Genomic DNA, 8772 nt, shown 5'->3' with positions numbered 1-8772 from the left:
GATTTTATGTCCCAAACTCGAAATTTCAGTCTAGCGCTGTTTGTCATAAAGTATAAAAGAGGGACGAAAGATACCAAAGGGACAGTCAAACTCATAAATCTAAATCAAACTGACAACGCCATGGCTAAAAATGAAAAAGACAAACAAACAACAGCACACATGACACTACATAGAAAACTAAAAAATAAACAACACGAAACCCACCAAAAAACTAGGGGTGATCTCAAGTGCTCCGGAGCTCCAGTATAGTATTAAATATCATTAGTTCGGATCGTTTGTTTTCTTTGGTGTATAGCTCTTCAACGTTATCGATCCTTATACATCATTGACTTCTAAATATTCGGCCTTGAGAGTTCCCAATAAGGTAAATCCATAGAAAAGTACCGGATTCGTGTTGTTTATTCTTTAGTTTTCTATGTTGTGTCGTGTGTACTATTGTTTGTCTGTTTGTCCTTTTCATTTTTAGCCATGGCGTTGTAAGTTTATTTTCGATTTATGAGTATGACTTTCCCTGTGGTATCTTTCGTCCCTCTTTTATAGCGTATAGTTTTCATTTTCTAAGCAGTAATGAAGATAAAAAGTGAAATATTAAAAATAACGAACTCCAAGGAAAAAACACGAATATTCCCTCAACAAATGACAAAAAAAGAGAAGCTCTAACACATCGGTCAAATGAAAAACAACTGTCATATTCCTGTCTTGGTACATACATGTACGTTTCTTTTTGTGGAAAATTGTGGATTAAACCCTGTTGTATGGCAGTTTTAATATTGTTCATATAATTACATCATATTAGAACAATTATAACCCAATGGTGGGATGCATAATTACCGAGCCACGCAAAAAGGATATTATTAAAAATATATTAAACCAGGCTGAGTATTCGAAATATTCAAAGACAAATAAAAAGAACACTTTAACACGTAAATAAGATAATAAATAACGTCAGTACCTAGAATTTATACATTATGACATTCATGTATTATTGGTAAGCTGATATGGAGTATTTATCAAAATGTGTTGGTATGAACTTTTTTTAGATAGAGGACGAGACGTGCTTTGACATAACCGAGGAAACGTGAAGACGTCCAAATTGCACGTTTTAAGCAGGTTTTTTTAATTACTAAATGCATTCAATAAGACAATATGACAAAAATGAAATTATCAAAACTTTGTGAACAGTTTCTGCATACACGACATACTCATCTTTATTGACAAAAACACATCAATAGAAATTCATTAGAAAATAAAGCGCTGCGCCATGAGCACCTGACACATCCATTTTTTCAACAAATAGAACTCCAGAACTTCTCAATGGAAGATGAGAAACAGGAGCTTATTTTAACATAAATAAACCCGTCATCGAGGTTTCATGGTTACTGCTGCATTTTTGAGATATAGTCCAAAAACTGGAAAATGACCCCTTTTTATGAATAAAATCCTGTAACTCGGAAACGAAAAACTAAGATTTTTATGAAATCGAATAGGGCTTACGTCAATAGATATAAACAGTTCACAAAGTTTCATAACAATTGATTACACCATTTTTGAGTTATTGTCCGAAATAATAACGAAATACGGAATGACAGACGGACAACAGTATACCATAAAACGTCCCGTTAACGGTCGTTTAAAAAAATCAATGTAATTTTGTTCAGATAAATACCAAATGTACGGTGGCAGAATGCGGCCATGAAAGAAAAAAAAAATATGTTGTTCCCTCAAGATACTATGTCGTTCCCTCAAGATGCTATGTCGTTCCCACAAGATAGTTATCTCGTTCCCTCAAGATACTATGTCGTTCCCTCAAGATAGTTATCTCGTTCCCTCAAGACTCTATGTCGTTCCCTCAAGATGTAATGTTGTTCCCTCAAGATAGTTATCTCGTTCCCTCAAGATGCTATGTCGTTCCCTCAAGATGTTATGTTGTTCCATCAAGATAGTTATCTCGTTCCCTCAAGATACTATGTCGTTCCCTCAAGATGTTATGTTGTTCCCTCAAGATGATATGTCGTTCCCTCAAGATACTATGTTGTTCCCTCAAGATAATTATCTCGTTCCCTCAAGATTTTAAAATTGTATTGATATATTATTCATTTCGCCCTTCGAAGCGGAACTGTAGACGTGGCCAGATCCCAAAAGTAGAATATTTGCATAATAATAATAATGATATAATAATTCTGTATTTAAAGAGAATAAATGAGAGGGGATAGGAGGGGTCCTGATCCAGAAATCCCGGGCTTAAAAACACGAAATCTCGAAATCACGAATTTAAATAAAGTAAATCCCGACGTTCCGTAATCCGAAAAAAAGAATTCCCGGATCCGAAAGGGTCAATCCCGAAATCCTGAGCTTAAAAACACCCGATCCCGGAGTCCCAGTAAAGGTAGCACTCCACAGTTGGATGTGTAGTTTCGCATTTTGGCCCCTGAGGATTTTTCAAATATAAGAGCTAGTGTGCAATAAAATTCATTTTTGGATAGCTGAGTATTAAAATAGCCTTCGTATTGGGTTTATATGAACATCAAGATCATATGATGTATGTAATATAGGCTGTTTTCTGTATGACAGTCCGTATTTGTTTGTCCATACCATACATTGGTCCGGCAATTTTTGTAATGTTTTTTTCCAACTTTTTGTCGCACGAACTTTGTGATTAGATTTTACGAAAAAATTAGGCGAAAGACATCCAATTTTTATTTGATCATTAGGAAGATTTATGAAAACAGTGTCTAAAAAGGTATCACTCAAAGGCATTGAAATTCTAGTTTGATCCAAATTTTGGGGGGATATGTGACATGCATGTTTACCCCCTTTTTGCAATATTTTATGGTAAATAAATGCGGAATGTTGCCATGGATACACAGAAAAGGAATTATTTTCCACCCTTTTAACATTTAAAAATTAAATCTAAGGAAGATACTGATTACATACATATGCACATGTACAACACAAACAGTAAGGTTAATGTATTAGAAATCCAGGAATAAGAGATGATAAAACATTTTGTAGCTCATTTTTAATTTTATTTTCTAAGAGGGTGGTAAAGGGTTATTTTCGTGCAACGTTTTCGGCCTTTTCATTTTACGTGTTTTCGTGATTTGGTGTTTTCTTTCTCGTTTTCTCGTGTTTGGTTCGATGTGCGTGCTTCGTATTTCCCCTTATTTATTTTCCGTGTTTCGTGTCGGTGCTCTTAATTTCTAGTTCTTGCATTGTTCCGCATTTGATAAAAAAAAAGTGAATTGAAAGTAACTCCACGTCTTTACTCCACCGTTTCGAAGTTGGAAATAAAGAATAAATCAATATAATTGTATTGCTATGTTGAGGGAACGAGATAACTATCTTGAGGGAACGACATGATATCTTGAGGGAACGACATAACTATCTTGAGGGAACGACATAGTATCTTGAGGGAACGAGATAACTATCTTGTGGGAACGACATATCATCTTGAGGGAACGACATAGTATCTTGAGGGAACAACATAACATCTCGAGGGAACGACATAGTATCTTGAGGGAACGAGATAATTATCTTGAGGGAACGAGATAACTATCTTGAGGGAACGACATAGTATCTTGAGGGAACGAGATAACTATCTTTTGGGAACGACATATCATCTTGAGGGAACGACATAGTATCTTGAGGGAACAACATAACATCTTGAGGGAACAACATAGTAGCTTGAGGGAACGAGATAATTATCTTGAGAAAACGAGATAACTATCTTGAGGGAACGACATAGTATCTTGAGGGAACGAGATAACTATATTGAGGGAATGACATAGTATCTTGAGGGAACGAGATAACTATCTTGTGGGAACGACATAGCATCTTGAGGGAACGACATAGTATCTTGAGGGAACAACATAATTTTTTTTTCTTTCATGGCCGCATTCTGCCACCGTACAAATGAGCTTAAATAGAACAACCGAAATCATCTGCACCAACTTTGTCTGTGGGAATTAAACGTGTGCATTCACAACCATAGTTCTATTCACTATTTCACGTGTTATGGTGTTAAATCACTTCCTTGTCGATACCATTTCTGTTAAACTAGACTAATTTCAATTGTGAATAATACTAATTACAAGATATTCGAACCCGTAACACAAATTTCCATACAAGATGATTATTTTTTTAAAACCAGAACTCCCAAAAATGTGTTTGAATGCTATCGAGTTCAGCAATATTTTCTACAAAAAGCTGTTAAAAACTTATTTAATACTTCAATGATATTGTACTTGTTCTTTGTAATAACTGCAAATGAACAACTGTGAAACCGTTAACACAATAATGATAAAAGGATTACACGTCACAATATGAACCCGAGCATGACAAATGATATAAATGAAATCGGACAATACCTGTATAGCTTTTTTTTTAAAAGTCTGATCTGTGCAATAATCGACTGTTGCGTTATTATAAATTAATGTGGTGATGCATTATTAATGCATACCAATAGAAGGTTGTCGTAATGGCACGCGTGGTGTTTTTTCCGTTTTCAATTTTATTCTTGATTGTGTGTAAGCCTAATGGAATTACAAAATTGAAACATCAGTTATATACTGTGGTCCATAGTTTAAGTAATTAGTCAAATCCCCTTTGTAAATTTATAAAAATTAGATATATAATTTTCAATTAGACAACTGTAAACCGAGACCAATTGACATAGACGTTAACAGCTGTATGACACCATACAGCCTTCACAAAGAAGAAAAGCTCATACTGCATACCACGAAATGACAAATGTAAAGGCAATTCAGAAGACTAACGGCCTGATTTGGCGGGGTTAAACATGTTTGTGAGCGCCCAATCCTCCCCTTAACTGTAACAATCGGGGTACATTTTTGTAACAGTACAACTTCGGAATAATTTATCAAATGAAATTAGTTTAAGACATCAAATTTATTATACAAAGAACATAAAAAAAAAAACACTTACAAAATCCCAGGGTACAGATCTGAGAGTACAAGCAGTTACTGAGAGTTGTTTAAAGCCAATCACAAAATTTTAATGATGTAGCATAATTTGTTTTAAGACCAAAACATATTAAACAAGTACACATCACACATCCAGAAGATTTCGAGTTAAAACATTATTAACAGTCACTCAGTGCCTGAGTCAGAGAAAACTTAAGCAACGTAAAACGTCATAATTCAGAAAGCAGACGACAGTGTCCTCGCTTCAACATTTTTTTTATATTTTTTCTTTAGAAAATAAAATCATAACCGCCACATAACATAAAGCTGAAACATTTTTAAGAAATGTATTTGGTCGTATACAAGGTTAATTGAAATAAACTGAAGCTGTGACCACGAGTATGTTCACATACTTCATACTTTATTTGGCCATTTAACATTTTTTGATTTGAGCGTCACTGACGAGTCTTTTGTTGACGAAACGCGCGTTTGGCGTAAATATAAAATTTTAATCCTGGTATCTATTATGAGTTTATTCATAGCAATTGGCCCAACTTCCTTAGCATATAACGCTGTTGACACGTAAGTGGAGATTAATACTGAAAAGAAATCAGAGTAACATAGACAAAAAGATCTACAATAAGAGGTATGTAGTTAGTACACATAGAGATCTTGGTATTTTTACCACGTCAAATACTGCCCTAAAGAATAGATATTGAAATAGTGTCAATGAAGACATTAAAAGCCATATTTTCTAAAACACCACAAAGGATATCCAGATAGTGTGTACACATATGAGTAAAATGTAGCAAAAGGGACCACTAAGGACCTTATTAAAAGCAGAAAGAACCTTAAATTTCCTTTTTGTGAAAGGAAATGAAATAATTTCTGAAGAAAAATGAAAAAAAAAATTATGGGATAGTTTATGCTTGTGATTTAATACCAAGTAGCACAATGATATAAATGATGATAATAAAATAAAATATTACCACTCAAATTGTTGTTTTTCAAGTTAGAGCATTTTGAAAACTAAATATGTGACAAGGAGATCACCCAAATCTGTCAACGATGTGAATGATTTTTTACTTGACTTAAAAATAAAACAACCAACTTAAATACTTGTTATATGGACCTAGAAATCGTTCTGAATATGTCTGAAATATTTGTCACTGGTCATTATACAAACAGACTTATATTGCTATAATGATAATTATAATTTAATTTTTTTCAATGACGCAAGAAATTTGTTTTATTTTTCTTATTTATATTGCTATGAAGAAAATGTTAAGACGCTGAAAGGATCGGTTTAGCAATTATTCTAAAGCTATGAAATCTATAAGATTTTTTGTAAACCGAATATTTCTACCAGGAAAAAAAAGTACACACGCTGCAATAAAACATGGACTGCACTGTTGTCTTTTGTTGAGTTCTGTCGTTGGGTTTTTGTTTGTTGACATATACTGATCATCTCAACTAGTTTTATTGAAATTGAAAGAAAATTTGACATCAAAACCAATATGAAAATTTTCTTATAAATTTTCAATTAAAAGGGTTTTTATTTTTCCTAGCCCGTACTCTATTTTTCAAACGTGACCTTCATAATTAGTAGATATAGGAAGATGTGGTATGAGTGTTTATAAGACAACTCTTCATTTAAGCCACAATTTATAAAAGTGAACCATTATAGGTCAAAGTACGGCCTTCAACACGGAGCTTTAGCTCACATCGAACAGCAAGCTATAAAGGGTCCAAAAAATTTACTAGTGAAAACCATTCAAACGGGAAAAACCAATTGCCTAATCTATAAAAAAAACGAGAAAGATAAACAATTATGAACCACATCAACAAACGACTGAACATCAGATTCCTCACCAGGTTTGTACTTGCATGCACTACGCAACGGATACCACTTGTAGAACAGGGTACCCTTCTGAAGCACCTGAGATCAAAACTGTTATTTTGTAGGTGTTCCTGTTGCTGATTCTTAGGTTTTCTGTATTGTGTATTATGTACTGTCGTTTTTCGTTTTTCCTACAGCATTCTCAGTTCGTTTTCGACGTCTAAGTTTAAATATACCTTCTCATTTTGCAAAGCCTGATTAGGAGAAATCGATTTTAGTTTTTTTTTTATGTTTCATTTCAGTGCTACCTAGTTTGTAAAACATAACAGTGGAACTAAGTGGCGGATTTAGACGGGTTAGGGTTCCCGGTCCTCTCTCTTATGAAGCTACTAATATGATAATGCATATTCATTCGTATCGGTCAGATTTGTATAAAATAATGATTTAGCACCGACTTCGATAAAATTAAAATCAAAATTAAATGCTTTATAAAAAAAACTTCATCGAGACCAACCTGACTTAATTTATCTTTTCCTCATATATACGTGTTATACTGTACGGCCACGGATCGATAAAAATTCCTTCACGATTCTATACCAGAGCTTTGACGATACTTGACCACTGTTAGTGTATATAAAAAAGAAGATGTGGTATGGTTGCCAATAAGTCAACTCTCCACAAGAGACTAAATGACACAGAAATTAACAAATATAGGTCATTGTACGGCTTTCAACAATGAGCAAAGCCCATACTGCATAATCAGATATAAAAGGACCCGAAATGACAAATGAAAAACCATTCAAACGAGAAAACTAACGGCCCAAGTAATGTACGAAAATGAACGAAAAATGAATGTGTAACACATCAACAAACGACAACCACTGAATAACAGGGTCCTGACTTGGGTTTAACTTGTTAGCGGGATCCCAACCCTCTCCTAACCTGGGACAGTGATGTAACAGTACAACATTAAAACAAACTATTAAAATCATTTTTTTTTTTTTTTGTAATTTATTTTTATTTCATCTGAAAATACACCAAGCGTTGTGATACATAAATATATAGATAATTCATAATACATGTATTGATATTAAATTTTCCAATAACAGTCTAAAATTAAAAAGTTAGATATGCTAATTGTATATTATATATATTATAATTTTCTACTCGATCATACTCATCATTTATCACTCTGGGTTAGAATACTTGAATATGCTGCCAAGGTTAATGATGGCATCAGCCTTCTCCTCTAGCCACATGCATCACTGTCTATACAATGCTGTTGAACATGAGAGGTACCAGGAGAGGCCACCAGAGATCATTAACAGATAAGGGTTAGACATGACATGTTGGACAGAATCACAAAATAAATGTCAACCTAAGTCAAGGGGAGATAATTCAAATACAATCAAACAAAAAACAAGTATAGGTGGCAGGTACCAGTTTTGGTGTACCAGAACATGTGTCCCACGCAGAAATTTTGTTATAGTTAAGTATTGAGGTATATAATTGCATCATGTGGACTGAAAAAATAAATGAATGTAAATTCTAGGCTATTGTACTACACAAGTAAGTAGTTGCATACACAGGTTGGGGATTTCCTTCACATATAGGTCCAATCAGATGTCAAAATTGTGGTCTCCTCACTTGACGGCATCCAATCAAAGTCGGGGGGAAATTCAGTTTTATGTAAACAAAAATATCTTGAGATTTTGATGGTAAGGATAGGTTCGGACAAGGCTCTAATTCACTGAATATCCTTTCTCTCTTGAATTTTGGCTAAAATTCTTGTCGGCTTTTAGCAGGATTTTGCAGGTGAGGATTAGATTGGTATCAGAGCATCACATTTTTTGCCTTATTTGCAATGCATTTATAAATTTTTAAATTTCCATGCTGGACAGACACCCAAATTTAAAGGTTTTCTATATATTTACATAAGCACGCACACATCTTAGTTCCTTGAAACCATACATTTTATTTGCATATAAGCTTGAATGAATTTTCAAGAAA

This window comes from Mytilus edulis, chromosome 9, assembly GCF_963676685.1.
Source record: "Mytilus edulis chromosome 9, xbMytEdul2.2, whole genome shotgun sequence".
In the NCBI taxonomy this organism is placed as follows: domain Eukaryota; kingdom Metazoa; phylum Mollusca; class Bivalvia; order Mytilida; family Mytilidae; genus Mytilus; species Mytilus edulis.
The sequence above is the reverse complement of the archived record's forward strand: the minus strand, read 5'-3'. Positions refer to the sequence as shown.